Source organism: Sphaeramia orbicularis, chromosome 1 (assembly GCF_902148855.1).
Source record: "Sphaeramia orbicularis chromosome 1, fSphaOr1.1, whole genome shotgun sequence".
Taxonomy (NCBI): Eukaryota; Metazoa; Chordata; class Actinopteri; order Kurtiformes; family Apogonidae; genus Sphaeramia; species Sphaeramia orbicularis.
The window spans coordinates 40,609,043-40,627,319 of record NC_043957.1 but is presented as its reverse complement, the minus strand read 5'-3'; positions in this window follow the sequence as shown (position 1 = coordinate 40,627,319).

The following is an 18,277-nucleotide window of genomic DNA, read 5'->3' as shown; positions in this document are numbered from 1 at the left end:
ACTTGTCCAAAGTCAGGCTTCACATTAGTGTTTATGTGTGTGTGCATATTGGCTTTTCTGAATATGTGTGTGTGTGTGTGTGTGTGTGTGTGTATGTATTTTCACCATCACCCGAGGGAACATTTTCTGAATTTGTTCAAAATGTCATTTTCTCACTGCAGGCCATCATGCTGCAAACAAAACCAGACTCACACACATGGAGGAGTGCACAATAAAGTTAAATAAAACACAGCTGGCATGTTCAAACCCCAGACAATTGGTTTTGTAGCAGAATAAACATTTTTATTCAATGCTGCTACCAGCTGTGCTCAGGTCGTTTTCATAGTGTTTATACACTTTTCTGCTCACATTTGGTTTGTTACATTTGGAGCACCTCAGGGACAGAAACTCCTGCTTTCGGCTCAAGCAAACATTTCTGTGAGAAAGACTCCAGATGCCTTGGACGAGGCGGGTTGACTGTGTTGACAATAGTGAATGTTCATCCATTTCAGACAGCTGAACACATGAGACAAGCTCAAACGCAGTGGCCATGTAGGCAGGGAAAAGACGCCTGTAGCTTTACTTTTGGCCAATGATGTCTGGCAGCAGGTACATATATGAAATCTGCCTACCTCTGCATCAGCACCAGCAGGGCTCCAGGTAGTGAGTTCATATTCATTACATTAACACAATCAGGGTTTTTTTTTAAAAGCATCTGGCTGTGATCTGAATACTTAATAACTTTTAACTGTGAACTACAAGCTACTGAATAATTTAAAAAAGAGGGAAATTAAGCTTAAAGATCAAAAGATTTACTTATTAGTCTACATGTCATTTTATTATGTTATATTAATTTTAGCAAGTGTCTCTGAAATAAAAAAAAAATGTTTAAATTAATATGATAAAATGCTCATCTTGTGTCAAGTAGTTCATAGTAACATTTACTGAAGTTCTTTTTTTAACAGCATTTAGTTCATTTCTGTGCAAATATGTTCACTTCCTAGTTGTAAAATGAGCATGTACTGTATATGGCCCCTTAAATTTTTAGGCCTCGTTTACACAACAACAATATTAAGAAGAAATGCAAAGGTTTTGTTGCATTTTGGCCTCAGATTTACAGACAAACAATGTTTTAAATGACCTAAAATGAAAACTTTGAATATAGCCTCCAGAGTGGATTTTTTTCTCAAATGCAACACCCATCTTTGCTGTGTCAACAGGTAAGTTTTCAGTGAAAATACTGACATCATGCTCCATTTTGTGCATGCATATTACACGTTCATTCAAATTGCTTTGTGCAAACCATGAATACTACAGCGTTTTCAGTCTTTCAGTATTCCATTGTAAACAGGTTTGGTTTTCACTCCACTGCTGTGTAAACCCAACTAGGAAAAGAAAATGCTTTTGTGTCCTATGTAGATGGGACCTTGGAGAACAGGTGGCATGAGGCTGTGCTGTCATTGGAGGATTAAAGATCTACCCACAAATATACATCCTATAGCCAACTGTTTTTATTTTATGTCCTTATATAACTGGATAGAAATAGAATGAAAAACCATGATTAACCTTCTCCAGTTGTCCAAAGTAACAATGTTTTATACTGTTCAGCTTGTTGGAACCTACATTTAGTTTCAACTTCAAGGCCAGAGCAGGATGCTCTTCCTGAGGAGACTGAGGTTGTTTGTTGTCTGCAGCAGGCTCCTCAAAACCTTCTACCAGTCCATGGTGGCCAGAGCACTATTCTCTGCTGTAGTGTGCTGGTGGGGTGGTGTTAAGACTGGTGAGGGCAACAGGCTCTACAAGCTGGTGAGGAAAACCTGTTCTGTGGTGGGACTGGACCTGGACAGTCTGGAGTCTAGATATGGTGGCTGAGAGGAGGGTGAAGGACAAAATCTGTGCAATCCTGGACAATCCTTCTCACCCTCTGCATGAAGAGCTGTGGCTGATGGGCAGCTCATTCAGCCAGCGGATTATCCAACCCAGGTGCAGGACTGAACGTTTCAGACGCTCCTTCGTTCCAACCACCATCAGACTGTACAACAGCAGCTGGGCTTGAACTACATCCTGCTCTAAGCAGTCGTTTCATCTGTCAATGTCACTGGCACACTTGTAAAAAGTCACCTACTTCAAACTTGCTACTTTATCATTATTATCATTGCTATTTTTTGTCACTTTAACAAACTTTTTCATATTGTTTTTTTATCTCTTTATTTTTCTACTGTATTGACGCATACTGTCTTGTGCTGCTGTACACACTTGAATTTCCACCTTGGGGGATCAATAATGTATATCTTATCTTATCTTATCTTATCTTATCTTATCTTATCTTATCTTATCTTATCTTATCTTATCTTACTCTGTGACAATAGTTCAACAGTGTGAGGCCAAACACCACTTGGCTCTTTGGCTGCATAGGTTTTATAGGAGCATATTGTAAATGGTCCCATGCTGGGGTGCCGATTAGGGGGGGTAAACATGACAAATTCATGGGGCCCAGTGTTTGTGAGGGGCCTGTAGAGTAGTGGAGGCCCCCCCTACCCTGATCCGACATATGGAGATGATGGGAAATGACAATTTCTGTAGGGTCCACATCAATTATGCTTTCATGGGGCCCATGACTGGTAGTGACGAAGAAAAGCGAAATATTGGAGTGTCCAGTATTCTCATTTTAAACGTTGCATAACTTAGGGCCACCTGCTGTGAACATGTCAAGCTTGTTGTTTCCTTCACTGTCTACAAATTGATGAGTCAGTGACTTACTGTCTATCTTCTCTTTAAGGAAACACTACTGACTTCACTGACCAAGTATTCTTCTTTTAACTGTTTAAGGTAAAATGTGTACATAGGAGGAGTTAAGACCTAACTAATCAATTCATAGTTAATCTAACATGGGAAAAGACTAATCATATATAAGCTTTGAAAATACTTCTGTTGGTCAGACAGCAGGGGGCAAGGCTTTGGACGATTGTGGTCTGTTTTCTCAATATTCTTACATGTAACAGTATATTTGCTTTAACCCCAATTCAGTGAGTTTTTGTGTTCTTGCTTCAAAATGGTGTCCAGAGTGCTAGACACTTCCATGACAGTAGTGGTGCCCCTGGTCCCATATTTAGGTTGTAGGTTTGTCAAATGGAATACAGGAGTTTGAATCCACCAGGTTACAGGGTTTTATCTGTATCTACATTTTTTAAAACTGTTTTTCATGGAAAAAATAAAGGAAAAATCCTAGAGTGCAGGGGCAGACTTTAGTTAAATGCTAAAATAAAAAGCTAATGACAAGCATTATCAGCCGACTGAAACATTAAAAATAAAAAAATTTGGCTCTGCACACAAATCCACAACTGCTGTTCTCATTCCATTGGAAACCCAGTCTTGTTTAGCACCAGCCGCCACTGTAATCAACTAATAGAGGGTGCTAAAAAAACAACATCCAATCACATTAACCACCCGGTTGAGTTGTTGTTCTGTTGGGACTGCATAACTCCAGAATGCAGTAGTTTGTGCATCTGTAGATGCAGGGTCAGTGTCTGTAGGTCACCAACCTTAATGGAGCAGCCAATTTTGACTTGTAATAATAAAAAAAACAAAACAACATCTCTCTGGAGCCATGAAAAAACGCTGTCTATGTTTTACAATGAGATGGCTATTTTGTAATCACATTTTTATGATGATTTGGATTGTTAACTTTGCATTTTCATGACATTAATGAAATATTTGGTGTATTTATGAAATTCTGCATTTATAAGAAAGAAAAAGATGTTCGATTTTTCTAGTATTTCCAACACACAAACATTCACTAACATGTGAAGGCTTACTTATACTAATTATGAATAAATGTAAATAAATGCAAAACAGAAGGCACGGGCCCTAACGTAGCATGAAAAACATTTTGGTTGATGAAATGTTAAGAAAGTGTTTCTTTCACTGAATAGGCTGCACATTTTTGCAGATGGATAATTTAAGAACTGTTTTTGACCTGTGGCAATGATAGCAAAATTTCCATTTGCTCCTTATGTTAATCAGACAAAGTCAATGGGAACCACTGGAGACAGGCTAAGGAGCCACATCTGGCTCAGGAACTATGGGTAGCAGACCCTTGCATTAGGATGTAAAGCTGTTACCTTCTATGAGTGTAGATTTATGGAGCCCTGTAACTATATGTATGCAGCATTCTGGACTCTGCATGATAATCAATAACCGATTGTCTATAAATAACATTGCACTTTAGTTATTTATCCTATTTCTTCACTTTATTTATTATTATTGTGACTTCTAATTTTTTTAATTTTATGTTCTTATCCTGTTTTTTTTATCTCAGAGACTGTTTTTATCTTCTTGCGGTTTTCATTGCATTTTATCACATCTTGTTTTTATTCATTTGGTCTTATTTATTTATTTTATCCTTTTACTTATCCATGCTGCTATACTGATGAATGGTGGAACACTGAGCGCTTTTTGTCTTGACACTCGATCAAGTACCTGCGTAACAGGTTTAATGTGTGTTTTGTTGTAATGCCAAATGCAGTCACTCTGTCTGCAAAACAAATCTACCCACGGGTATAAATAAAGTAACCTTGAGCTAGGGATGCACCATTCAGATACCAGTATCGGGCATCGGCTCCGATACTCAATGTGTGCACTTGTACTCATACTTGTAAAAGTAATCCGATACAATTGCACCGATACCACTTACGGCCTTGTGACATTCACAGTTCAGTGCAGCAGGTATGCGGCGGTGTTATAATGTGTGGGGAGTGTGAAGAGTGTGGAGATGTTTCAAGATAAATGATGGTGATAAAAGTAACGCTGACTGCAAGTAACGTTAAAGACCCAGACAGAGCTGGACGGAGTGTTCTGTCTGTCCTCTGCATACATTCCATCCATTTACCAGGTGCTTGCAGATGCGTACCCAGATGGAGAATACCACCAGGAACTGTGGAGGTAGAGGATCTGTTCAAAGAGTGACTGTGAGTTAGAGAAAAACTACTGATATATTTATGACAGCTACCCAGGGCTGGGCTGGTTTCCATCCTACTTATAATACTATGGGGGTAAGAAGCGATGCGGACCGCTGCCAGCGGAAGTGAAGACAAGACTTATCGCTCATTTATCTTTTCTCTACCTCCTGAAGCTAAGCTTTTAAACCTTACCAGAGAAAAAGCTGCAATATTAGTATCACAGTAGTGTTAACTCTGTCATCTCCATATTTGTTATTACTGACTTTCTTCTTCTCAAAAAACTTTACTCTTCTTCGTGGTATTTGTCCAGTATGGTTGCTTTAGAGCGGCGCCCCCTAGTGGATTAATTAAGAAACGCTCATTCCAACACGATAAATGCCAGTAGCAGCAGCTTGTTCCAGTCAGACTAATGACAATGACAATAAAGCACATTTACAAAAGGAACTAAGAACTGGAATGGGATTATTAAGTACTTGTATCGGTACTCGGTATTGACAAGTACTCAAATGTAAGTACTTGTACTTGTACTTGGTCTGGAAAAAAGTGGTATCAGTGCATCCCTACCTTGAACCTTGAACCCATAAAAAGTACTTGAACAGTTACACAGTACAGACTTCACCACTGTCTGTATGAAATTTTGGAGAATCTAAAATAGCATAAATTTGTCAGAATAATTAATTTCTTAAAACTACTATCTTCAAAGGGCTCAAATTAAGATTGAATATGGTGACAAGTCTATTAATACAGTGAATTAATATGTTACTTTGTTTGATTAATGGCTTTATCAGCACAACTGACATTTTTTTTCTGTACTGTGTAAGTCTTAGCTTTTTAAACACAACATGTTCTGAGGCCATTACTGGTCAAAGTAGTATTTTTGACTTGTAATTCAATAACTGTTTAAAGTGCACTGTTGTGATGCCCTGTCCACTTAAGATGGATATAATTCTGTATTTTTTTATTCCCTGTTTGGTGAGACTGTTTGATATTTTCACAGCTCTATACACAGGCTACTATATAAAATACTTTTCACGCTGCTGCCTCTTCTGTGTTTCAGTAAGAGCTTTGATCCACACTTCTAATGTTAATGCTGATATCTGAGAGACTTTACAAATCTGTCACAGATTCAGGTATTTACAATGCAAAGGGACCAAATGTGAAGAATAGTTTGCTGTCAAAGTCCTGTCATTGTACACAGTGCTTAATAATAAAGTGCAGTGCAGTTTTATTTATTGACTTGAGGCCTGGGTGCGGTATATAGTGGTTGGATGATATATTGTAACAACAACATCCACAGCAATAAAAAAGACTAAGTTTATAGTGTAAGGTTACATAGGTAGACAATATATTTTATACATAATGAACAAAAATAACTGTACAACACAAGGTTGGAGCCAGCCTCTTGCTGCTAGGTAGAGTTCACACATACACACATGCACACACATACACACATACATGCAACACACACACAAGAAGACATATTACAGAAACACCCGACTATTAAAGTCAATCTCTGAACACCCACAGGGAGAAGTGTCTGCTGGGAAAGTGATAGATCTAAAGCAAGTTCATCACACAGATTTAAACATTCATATCAAATGCACAGTTGTGAGCCTTAATACACCATAGACTCACATAAACCTGCACAAATACAGCTCAAAAAGACACAATTCAAATATTTTGGTTTTCATTTCTAACAAGTGACACATTTTATTATTGCTTTTTCTTGGCTTTACTGTATTTCAGCAGTCTCCCATGACAGTGTGCTTGCAGAGTAAGCAGATGTCATAACAAATTTAAAGACGGATGCTTGTGACGGACTGTGCGTCTATGTGCACGTGCTTTGAAATTGGTATCATGTCTTGCTTGTTTTTTCTTCCTTTCTAAATCATTCAAAAACAAACAATTCAACAAATATGGTTTAAGTCAGAACCTGTATTTTACAGTATAGTGTTATGTTCTTGAAAATTTTTCTTTGGCTATTGCTACCATGACCTAGTTTTACTGTTGTCGTTAATTCTGTCCTTTATTAATTGAGCAGATATCCAGCATATCCTCACAACTAGTGGCCCCTGGGTAGTCTTAAATGAGTAAAGGGTTAATACGACATCCTGATGAACATTTGTGCTGACAGAAGAAACAGAGAAGCCCAGTTTCAAAGGACAATTACTGCTGACCTGTTAACGTTGAGTGAGTTGTTACCAATACATAGTGATAGCAGCTGTATGTGGTTCCCCTGTTCTTCAAAAACACCTTTATTCTTTATGCTTTGTTTCTTTGCCGAGGTGGGGGCACATGTAGTTTAAGCTGTTGGCTGTTTTATTTATATTAGCTGTCTTTAGTGAGTTTCCTGTCTGTATTAGATTCTAATGCCAACAAACAGGTCTTTTTTTGTTATGACCCGGGGCCAACACGTCCCTCAGTGTCTATTACCTGGTGAGAAGCTGCAGTAACACACAGTTTTGCAAGCTAATTTGTGCAGCACTGTACTCTTCATTTCAGAAATAAGGGGAGATTTTTTGTCCAGTGCCCATTTACATGTTTTCCATTATTGGCTTTAAAAAAAAATACACACACAGCTAAATAGTCACCATGTTTCCCACCACCTGTAAGACCCAGAGTAAAGATGAAGACAACATTTACATGACAGTAGTCTGAAGTAACTGTTTACGTGGCCAATGACAGAGCATATTTCTCTTAGATTCCTGTTTACATGCAGATGTGCATTCCTCCTTAAAAATTATATATATTTTTAAAGGTTTCTCATTGGTGGAAGATGTTCCATTATATAACATAGTCTCTCTCTTTTATTCCTCCAAACAGGTGTCCATTTTGATATTTGCTCATATCTATAAACCTGTTGATGTCATCTGTCAGAATGTTTAACCCTTTATAGCAGTGGTCCCCAACCGTTTTTGTAATACGGACCGGTATCATGCATGAAAATTTTCTGCGGACCAGGTAGAGGTGCGGGGGTTCCAATAACAAAAACCTTTGTGAGTTCAGAGCATGTGATCTGAAACCCTTGCACTGTATATCAGGCAATTACAATGATTCTGCAGTATAATATCAACTCACCCTAATGCAGAATCAGTCAGAACCCTGGACTTGTTTCTCTCTAACTAGATGGTCCGATCTGGGGCTGATGGGAGACCCATACTCCAATTGTGTTCCATAGATCCACTCTACTACTTGGTAATTGTCATTGCAGAAAACCCAGCATCACAAAGTTATGAGGTTATAAACGGAAGGATTTTCAGGGCTTTTGAGGCGATATCCACATATTCTGCTTTGACTTTAACCTGTTTAACCCTGACCATATTTTCAGGGGAAAAACGCCTAAAAAGACATACCCAAAGTAAATGAAGATTTACTTATAATACTTATAATAATAAGGTTCATATGGATGTTCTTGGTGTCTATGGACATTTAGAGACCTCACAGAATCTATTCCCATTGTCTAAAATATTGTATCTATTACTATGCCTGAGTAAACTGTAACAAACTAAAAGAGAAATTAGAATTTTTTTATCCTCGCCTGTTTTTTTTTTCGGCTGGATTGACGATGATATGCATAAATTAATTGTTTGTGTCGGAGATTTTTAATAGCGTATATTTCACCCTGCAAAGATTAAAAGTCATGTTTGAACATTAAAGTTTGCACTAAAATACACTTTTGATGTAGTTTTATTAACATTAGGGTCTAAACTTTGAGCAAAAGTTGAAAAAAACATCCATTGTCCAGATTTATTATATTTTTATAGTAGATGAATATTAATATAATTTTTTCGGCCCGCGGGCAGGCTGATAGGGCTAATCCAGAATGCAAAGATGTTTGAAATTGTCTCAAACATGAATTGATGTGCTGGAGGAGTTTTGAGGGTTTCATGCTCATTAACTAGTTGGTCACAGCAAATTACGCATCGTCGTTGTAGCGCTTGTGTGTCACCTGTTGCGATGAACCTGAAACTTAGGCAGGAATCATGATATTTCTTTATAAATGCATCTTTCTGTTTGCAGGCAGTCTGTGACCCTTCTGCAGCCTCATCGTTTTATCGGTTCTTCTCGAAAAAGTTCTCCAGTGAATTTTGTTTTGTTTTTGGCTTTTTTCTTTAGCTTGTGTTACTATTGATTCATGAAATGGCGCAGCAGAATCAGGAGCGGTTGTGAGGTGAGGGCGGAAATGGTCGCTTTTCAAAATAAAATCTCCGCAAGACTAATGGAAAAAATAGCTTTAATATTAACCACAATTTTTTTCTTTGCGGCCTGGTACCAAATGATCCACGGACCGGTACCGATCTGGGGACCGGGGGTTGGCTTTATAGGCCACTCACAGAAATACTTTTAACTTTGGTGTGTTATTGGAGGAAAAACAAAACCTTATTACTTTTGTGAAATTTTCAAAATTCTTTATTGTCATGTAGAAAATCAAGGTCAATGAAGTTACTATATTTGGTTCCTTATTTGTATGTGGCTAAAAGAAAATTTAAATCCAAGAAGTATGTATAAAAATACAAGAAAAACACATGTATTGTGAAAGGAACATGTATTTTAGAACATCAGAACATGACTTTTAGAACATTAGACCAACTTAAGTGCTGATCCAGACACCTGTCCACATCCACATTCTCCCTTTGAACATCATTCCTTACATTAGTACCATTACTTCAGGGTACCTAACAAAGCAGGTACACTCACTGTTCATGCAGAGGTGGACCTTACAGACCCTGTAGACCACATTGGACCTGAGATTGTTGACTCACTGTCCTCACTCTAACTGTTGCTGTCACTGTCTTATAATGTGTGCAGAAATGACCAAAAATAGTCACTTACCCAATAAAAGGTTAAGAGTGGTTGTGTTTCACCTTCTGTGGAGAATCTTTGTCCTCACCCCAGCTGACCAAGGTCCATGTGCATAAACCTAAAACTCTTTTCCAAATGGACAGTAGCCTATACATGTCTAAAGAATCTAAAGAATCCGGTGTCCTACATATCTAAATCTGAAAATGCTGAATATGGTTGTCAAATGATACCTGCCAAATTCAGAATATTGGTCACATTTGGAATAATGTGTGCGCATGTAAACATATTTGGTATATTATGCAGCTGGGAGCTGCGTACGCTTATACGCTTAGACAATCAACGTCTGAGGACTAAGTCAGCATTATGTTATCATGCTACATCACATTTGATTAGAAGAGGCTTTCTTCTCCAAGCACATTTATGATTTTCCTATGTATGTCAGTGAATAATGATCTAGTGTGCTGAGAATAATGTGTTCAAACAGGAAGTGATGATACAAAATATCGGTTCAATGCATTCCCTGAACATCCATAAAAAACATATTCAAGAGGACTTGTTAACTCTAGCTGTTTTATTTTTCTTTGGCTTCGATTTTCTCAGAAATTCATCTTTCCTGATCTGCTATTTGTCTGCTATTCTCCTCTTATTCAGACTTGCACAAACATACACTCATACACACTGGCTCTCGGTGGGGGGGGGCATTAAGTTACAGCGATTCAAACTTGGCTCAGCATCTGTTACCAAAAACATGTTATTTCAAACGCCCCCCCCCCAAAAAAGAGGCCTTTATGTTCTCCAAAAACATGTATTGTCAGGAACAGTCGACAAAAGAGGAAAATCTAGTTTCTTACTCGAGAACAGATGTGAAATAAAGATAGAAATAGATGGACAATGTGTATTTATATATTGCCAGTGCAGTTGTCTAACACAAATTGGCTGCAGTAATAATATAACTAAAACGTAACAACTAACATATAGAAATAATGTTATGTAAATTTATCACCAACTTTCCCATAGGCTTAAGTGTTATTTTTACCTGGTGCTAATGGTGTCCATGTGCATAGAGCTGACAGTGAGACTGGGACGTGATAAAGCAGAGTCTTGGTTACTTTAATTCTTTTCCTCTGAGACAACTCTTACTCACTAGTAGTTGATCTGTCACATGCATCCCCCACACCTGCCCACCACACACTGGTCAAGCTGGGCAGCTCTCCATATCTCTGCACCTCTCAGATGTACAGTAATACCGAGACATGCGGTAGGCTACATTCACACACTTACATTACTAATAGAGCAATATTATATAGTCAGTGCTATCAGTTCTCTAACCAATGGATTATGGCTTTGCTCTGGTTCCTATTAACTTTGATGTGATGCTCTAGATATGGATATGTGAGTTTTTACCCTCATCAGTTCATCGTCTGTCTGTTCGTCTGTATGTGCAAAAACGTTGGCATGGACTGAAGGCCTAGGTTTTTCAGGTGTGGACATGTTATGTTTTTATCACCACCAAGGAGGTTATGTTTTCATCTGGGTTTGTCTGTCTGTTTGTTTTTCTGTTTGTTTATTTGTTTGTCTGTTAGCAAGATAACTCAACGGACTTTGGTGAAATTTTCAGGAAATGCTGATACTGGCACAAGGAACAAATGATTACATTTTGGTGGTGATCGGGGGTGGGGCATAGATCTGCCTTGGCGGAGGTCTGCGCTCTATGAGTGCTTTTTTAGAAAAGAGAGCGCAGACCTCCACCAAGGCAGATCAGTGGCTCCCCCACCCCCAATCACCACCAGAATTTAATCATTTGTTCCTTGTGCCAGTATCAACATTTCCTGAAATTTTCATCCAAATCCATCCATGAGTTTTTGAGTTATCTTGCACACGGACAGACAGACAGACAAACATGGGGGGGGGCACTGATCTGCCTTGGTGGAGGTCTGCGCTCTCCGAATGCTTCTAGTGTGTTTGTTTGTCTGTTAGCAAGATAACTCACAAAGTTATGGATAGATTTTGATGAAATTTTCAGGAAATGTTGATACTGGCACAAGGAACAAATGATTAAATTTTGGTGGTGATTGGGGGGGGAGGACTGATCGGCCTTGACGGAGGTCTGCGCTCTCCGAGTGCTTTCCTAGTTTTTATTTATTTATTTATATTAATAATGTTAACTTTACGAGTGTTTATATTTATCATTTATGACAAAACAAAATGGACATGAAATGGATTATTCATCCAATAGTTACATTAAAATGGTATTAGTCACAAAATACTACTGGTTTGAGACATTATCACAGCAAACAGACAATAAGTGCAGGTTATGCTTTACTGGATCTGACAGTGTTTTCAGATCTGTTCTCATTATAAGGTTGCAGAAGTTGTTTTAATTAATTAATTGACAAACCTGTATGATGGGAGGTATTATAGGAAGATTGGTGGAAATTTTACGGTACATCAGTTATCTTCCAGCTACTGAAGTCTACAGTAAAAATGCATGGATATAAACTAAATCCTGTTTCAGTATATAAACTGTTGTTATGCAGGAGATCTATTGTAGAACGGTAGATAGACCTCATTATTCTATTATATGCTGAGAAGCTTCGTTTTTCATATGCACTTAAAGTACAGTAATTCATATAATTTATGGCCGCAGAGGATGAGGCAATAAAATCATAGCCATTAAACAGGGTTTTCAGTGATGAAATTAGTTTTCATGCAATTATGAGACTCCACTAATTCTTGACACACAGGCACTGTGGATGAAGAGGAGGAGCGGCTGTGAACCAGCACACGGACACACAAACACACCTCCACATATTCACAAACACCCACACATGCACACACATTGATGATGATGTGCACACACCCAAATGTTTTTCCTCAGGCATGATTGAGTGTCGCTGGTCTTGTTAGTACCTTGTCGTCACAGGAGAATGTAGCTAATTAAAAGCGCATGTGATGTTTATTAAGATTGCTAGCAAGACATCCACCCACACTTCCTCAAACCTCTTTCTTAACTTCGTTAGCTCACTCCAAGGCTCACAGCTCCACAAACACTCTGTAGATTATTGTTTTCTCACCAGTCTTGTGGCTGAGCACTTTCACACAGCCGTGCAGATGGGCAATTTAGAAATATGAAAAAAAAAAAAAAAATCATTTTATTCTCATACTGATTGTGCTAGTTGTGATTTTTCTATGTGTGTCAATTGTTTCACAAGTCTGTGTGTCATTGTGAGCAGACGCATGAGTATGTGTGTTTGTATGCACAAGTGTGAAGGTCCTTTGATTGAAGATGTCAAAGGTGGCTACCCACGCAGCAATTAGAGGTGCTGGAAGAATGTGAATGCTTATGTATGTAATGTGATTGTGGTTATTCTGGGGGAGTTTTTAATAGAGGTGCAGAGACAGATGGCATGCATTCATTACAAAATGATAGGTTAACACATCTGAAAACTACTTCTTTCTATCTGTCTCCCTCTCAATCAAACTTTTTTCTCATGCACTGTTTGCCTGCTGTCAGATGCTCAACAAGCAGTGAGCTCAGTTAAGAAAGCAAAACCTCAACTGTTCTACTGGCCTTGTAGGAACTATAATAATCAGGCACTCTCCTACAGAATATATTCCATATAAAACACTCAAACTCCACTGAAGTACTAAAATAGGTTTCACTTCTGACTGCATTCAGTGCTTTGGAGAGGAATATCACTTGCACAAGTAAAGCTGTGTAAGGCTACAGTACAGACCTAAAACATAATATCTCAATCAGAGAGTTTAAATATTAAAAATACCACTCTGCCATGAAGTAAACTTATGAAAACTCCTCAAATATATGAGATTTGGTCCAGCCCCCTGCCCTTGTGTTCCAATTTCCTTTCAGAAGAGATTGAAAAGTCTGTAAGAGTCTTCCGTCTCATTTCTATGCCTGTCAGAGATCTCTTTGGTGAACAAAAGGAGAAGAGGGGCTAAGAAGGGTTGGTGTAGATCAAACACTTTATAATGTAGTCCAATAAAACTGGGAACTCCAGATGCCATTACCCACAATGACACGCTGCCAAATCACCACCAGAACCTCCCTGTCAGCTTTTAAGGAAATAGAACTATTTTTTTTCTTTTTTAAGAAAAGAGGGCTTTTGACAGTAAAAGGGAGGGGTGGAGAAGAGAGACGGCTGAGAAATGAAGTAAAAGAGAAAAGAAGGAGCAAAAAATGGAGGAGGAGGAGGAGGCTCTAGATAAGATGAGAAGATGAGAGGTAATTGCCTCAATTATGGAAAAGGGAAGCGATGAGGAGACGAAGAGGAGGAGTGTGGTGTTAAGAGGAGGACGTGACATATCAAAGTCACACCAATGGCTATAAAAGGTCACTTATGTCAGTTTTGCATGTTTGGTACATAACTGAATAACTGACATTTGAAGCATGTGGTATTCATTACCACATGCTACATATTATATATAAAAGACCATTCATTTTACATTATGTACAAGTTGAACAAATGAATTTGATTTGCATTTATTTACCCTTTTAGTTTGACAGGGGGTCATACTGTTCCATAAACTGTGGACAAAGCCTCTAGGTTTTGTCATTGTGAAGTTTAACCATACTGTTAATTTTTAGAAACAAGTACTTGTGTGCGTGGATGAATGTAGCAAAGAGCAAGGAGCGAAGCCTAGACTTTTGGAAAACACAGACCACAGTGACAGTTTAATGTAAACACCACCAAGTAGGTGTAGCATCTGATCACAGTAATGTCAGCTTTGCATAATCCATCCATCCATCCATCCATCCATCCATCCATCCATCCATCCATTTATTTTCTGGACCACTTAATCCTCAGCAGGATAAGGGGGGTGCTGGATCTTATAGATGTGTCACTAGTTCATCACAGGGCTGACATATACAGACCAATAAACATTTACTCTCATATTCACACTGATGGGTAATGAACCAATTAACCAACTAATGCGCATGTCCTTGGATCGTGGGAGTGGGAGTAATGAAGTTATTCCTAACGGTAACTTAACTGTAGCTAATTCACACTAATGGGCAGAGTATTATATTTAAGTACATACATAATATTTAGTGTTGGGGAGACTTAAACTACATGGTTGAACTACATTTTGCTGTAACTTGCTGCTAGTTAAACTACATTCATATTTTGTGCCACGTCAGGCAGTTCAAGTACTTTTTGGGTAATTTTTTGTAGTTTAAGTACTCACTTTGCAAACCACAATTTTGGGGAACAACATAAAATTAAGATTTTTTTTTAGGTTTATTTTTTATAATATGAATTGTATTTCATGATTGAATGCAAGACAGTCCCTTTTTCTTTCATCCTGAATTGCTTTGAAGGCATGATCATGTTATGACATGACAGCCAACACTGCCTCTGATTGGTTTGCCCTGGCAGCCCTGGAACGCTTCGCAGATATGCAATCAATATCAAAGACGTGTGGTCGTCACCACCATGGATAACCCCCCCACCAGCACCATCCCTGATAGCGATGTGCCACCCCAACCATGGCCATATTTAATTTCATATACATCACATGTACATTCTCAGTTTAACACTGAAAATAAAAGTAGTTGCTAAAACTACTTTTTCTAACCATAGTTTTACAAACTACATTTCTCCAGGGGTAGAAATGTACGGTACTTGCAGTTTTACAAGCTACACTTGCAAAGTAGCTTCCCTAACACTGATATTAAAACCTGGCCTGTCAGGGAAAAATGCATTTATTCACTAAACACGATCTCTGAATGTCTGAGTCAATGTTAGCTGTCAATCAAAGCTCATGTAATAAACACAGACAGAACTCACTCACCTGTTACTCAGAACGGCCACTCTCTTAATAATGCAGTAGCTTTAACTTCAATAAAAGTTTAATGGGTGAGTTAAAAATATGCTCGCTATGCTTTTGAAAGCTTAGCTAAAGATAATAACAAACCAGACAGAACGCGACTGTACATGGACTTTGGAATCAATGGGTGAGTCGGCTTAGCCTACACTTTTCAGACAATGCACAGTTTTTGTCTACTGTGTTATAGAACAGCATCTCCAATGCTGCAGTGGACCAAGAAAATCATACATGAGGTGGCAAAAGGGTGGAACATGTTCTCTGTAGATATAAATGAATTCAAGAAAAGAGCCACAAAAATACTTAATAACTGCTATTGTCATTTAATTGTCACAAATCATTTCAGTTGTGTTTAATGTTTGTTCTAATATTTTGAGAAGTTTCTGGCTATAGTTTGTTTTTATAAGTACAGTTTTAACCTTCAGTCGGTACTATAGGATGCCCCTATTTACCCTCCTGTAGTTCTGCTCCTGCCCCGGTGTAAGTTACACCTCTGAACACACCTAATATTACCTTCAAATTTGTGAAAACTAAATGATCGAATGATGGTAAATGTGGTTTTTAATATTAGCGTGGATTATACTTGGAGCTTCTACTGAAGAGAACATTTTTGTTTTGTGTAATATGTAAATCAACAATAGACTACCAGATATTGCACCCTAATATCATATCCACCACACTAAAAACATTCCACTGTGCTGAATACACATGTTATAAATCAATTCCTTGACTGTTAAAACCATACTCCCGGGACTTGGTTTCATTCATTTTGGAATTACCGGTGGACAGAGTGGTCAATTGATGTGATTTCCATTTCATTATGGTCAGAACTGTTATCCGTCCACCAACTATGATGGATTTAGAAATGAAAATATGCTCTCAATTGTGGATCATCTTCTCGATCAGCATGAAATAGATTGTGTTGAAATTGCCATGTAGGATTTTTTCCGACTAATATTTGCTTTTTTTTTTTTTTTTTTTTTTTGGAGAAACTCACCACATTGTGGAAAAAAACATGATATCCCACTGGTGAAGAATCTAGATTGAGCACAGATCATCTTAAAGGACAGAGATATGGTCCTATGTGCAAACAGATATATCAATTTGCAATACCACTGAGGTGAGATTATTAATGTTTTGGCATGAAATAATACTTACCATTTTGCTATGAAGACTACGCTAGGTTATTTGTGGGATGCTGCCAGATATTTTGGTAGACTGTGAGTAAAGAGGCTACATTAACCTGTGTTTACACATATTGTAGTTTCTTTGCTATATATATAGTTGTTCACTCTGTATTTGTCAAATGTGAGCTTGGTGTTATTGCCCTTATGTTCTGAAAAAGAAAATGCAATTTTCTCCTTTAATGGAGAGAACAAAAGTGAAATGAGCATCCGCCTTGGTGGTAACAGTTGCCTTTGACCTAACTGTATCTCTCCACTCTATCGGCCTTGTATCTCTGATGGCTGAATGCATAAGTGGCTAACCTGTCTTCACCTCTGTCTTGCTATTTCAGCTGCCTCCTCTTTTCTTTTACTCACAAAGCCCAAAGGAGGTTTATCAGAGCATCTTTTCTAAATTTTCTTATCTTTCTTCACTGACCTGTTCCTGTTAAGATCTCCCATGTTGCAGTTGTCTGTCTTTTTGTTCAGAGTAATCAACATTTCTCCATCACTCTAGTGTTTCGGTCACCGTTCTCCTAATTTATTATCGCTTTACCTCCTTCAGAGACTATTACCCCTCCCTTGCTATTCTCCTGGGGATCCCCCCTCTTTCATTTCCCATTATAGTTAGCTATATGATTCTGTTTCAGATCTATCCTTTCCTTTTCCTCTTCACCTCTTACCTCCCCCTTAGATTCCCCATTTCCCTCTTAAATCTTTCCCTTTGTTACTCATTTAGCCCTGCTCGAATCCTCCCTTTTCCTCCTCTGCTTCATCCCTCGATCTGCACCTCTCTCCCTTCCACTCCTTGGCCTCGTTTTCTCTGGTCCTTCTTTTATCTTTCGTCACTTAGAGTATATCCCTCCCCTCTTTTTTCACTGCTCACTCCCATGCCCTGCTCCTTGCTTCCCCTTCCTTCTGTTTGTTCATCTCTTTACTCCCTCTCTTTCACCTGCCACAGTGCCACCAGTGAGGCTGTCTGTGAGATAAGCAGCCCCTGTGTAAAGCCATCAGGTTCCTGACAAGATACAGGCCCACGTGCTTAGGCATGACCCACAGCCAGGCAGCCATTGAACCTGTCAGAAAGAAACTGGCGGCTCAGGGCACAGGATGGCTACTGGCGGACAATGCAGGACTCACTGAGGGGACCGTTTAAAGTATGAATTGTTGTTTAGACACACTGGAACAGTTTGACCTTGTCCACCTCGAGAGTGCTGTCAAGAGTTGTAGACTGGAAAAGGTTGAACAGGGGCAGACAGAGAAAGTCTTGGGCTGTTACAAAAACACAAGCTTTAAAATTAGTCATACTAACACAGAGAGATAAGAAAAATATCACAAATTATATTCAGTAAAAGGATATGACAGATAATAACCCACAACCACAGACATGACAAGCCTTACACTTACGTACCACATAATTGTGCATACGTTTCATATTAGAAAAAGTCATCATCATTCTCTGAGCGAGCGCATCCGCCCATGCACAGCCACTACTGAATACCTAATCAGCCGCCCACCTACAAACAC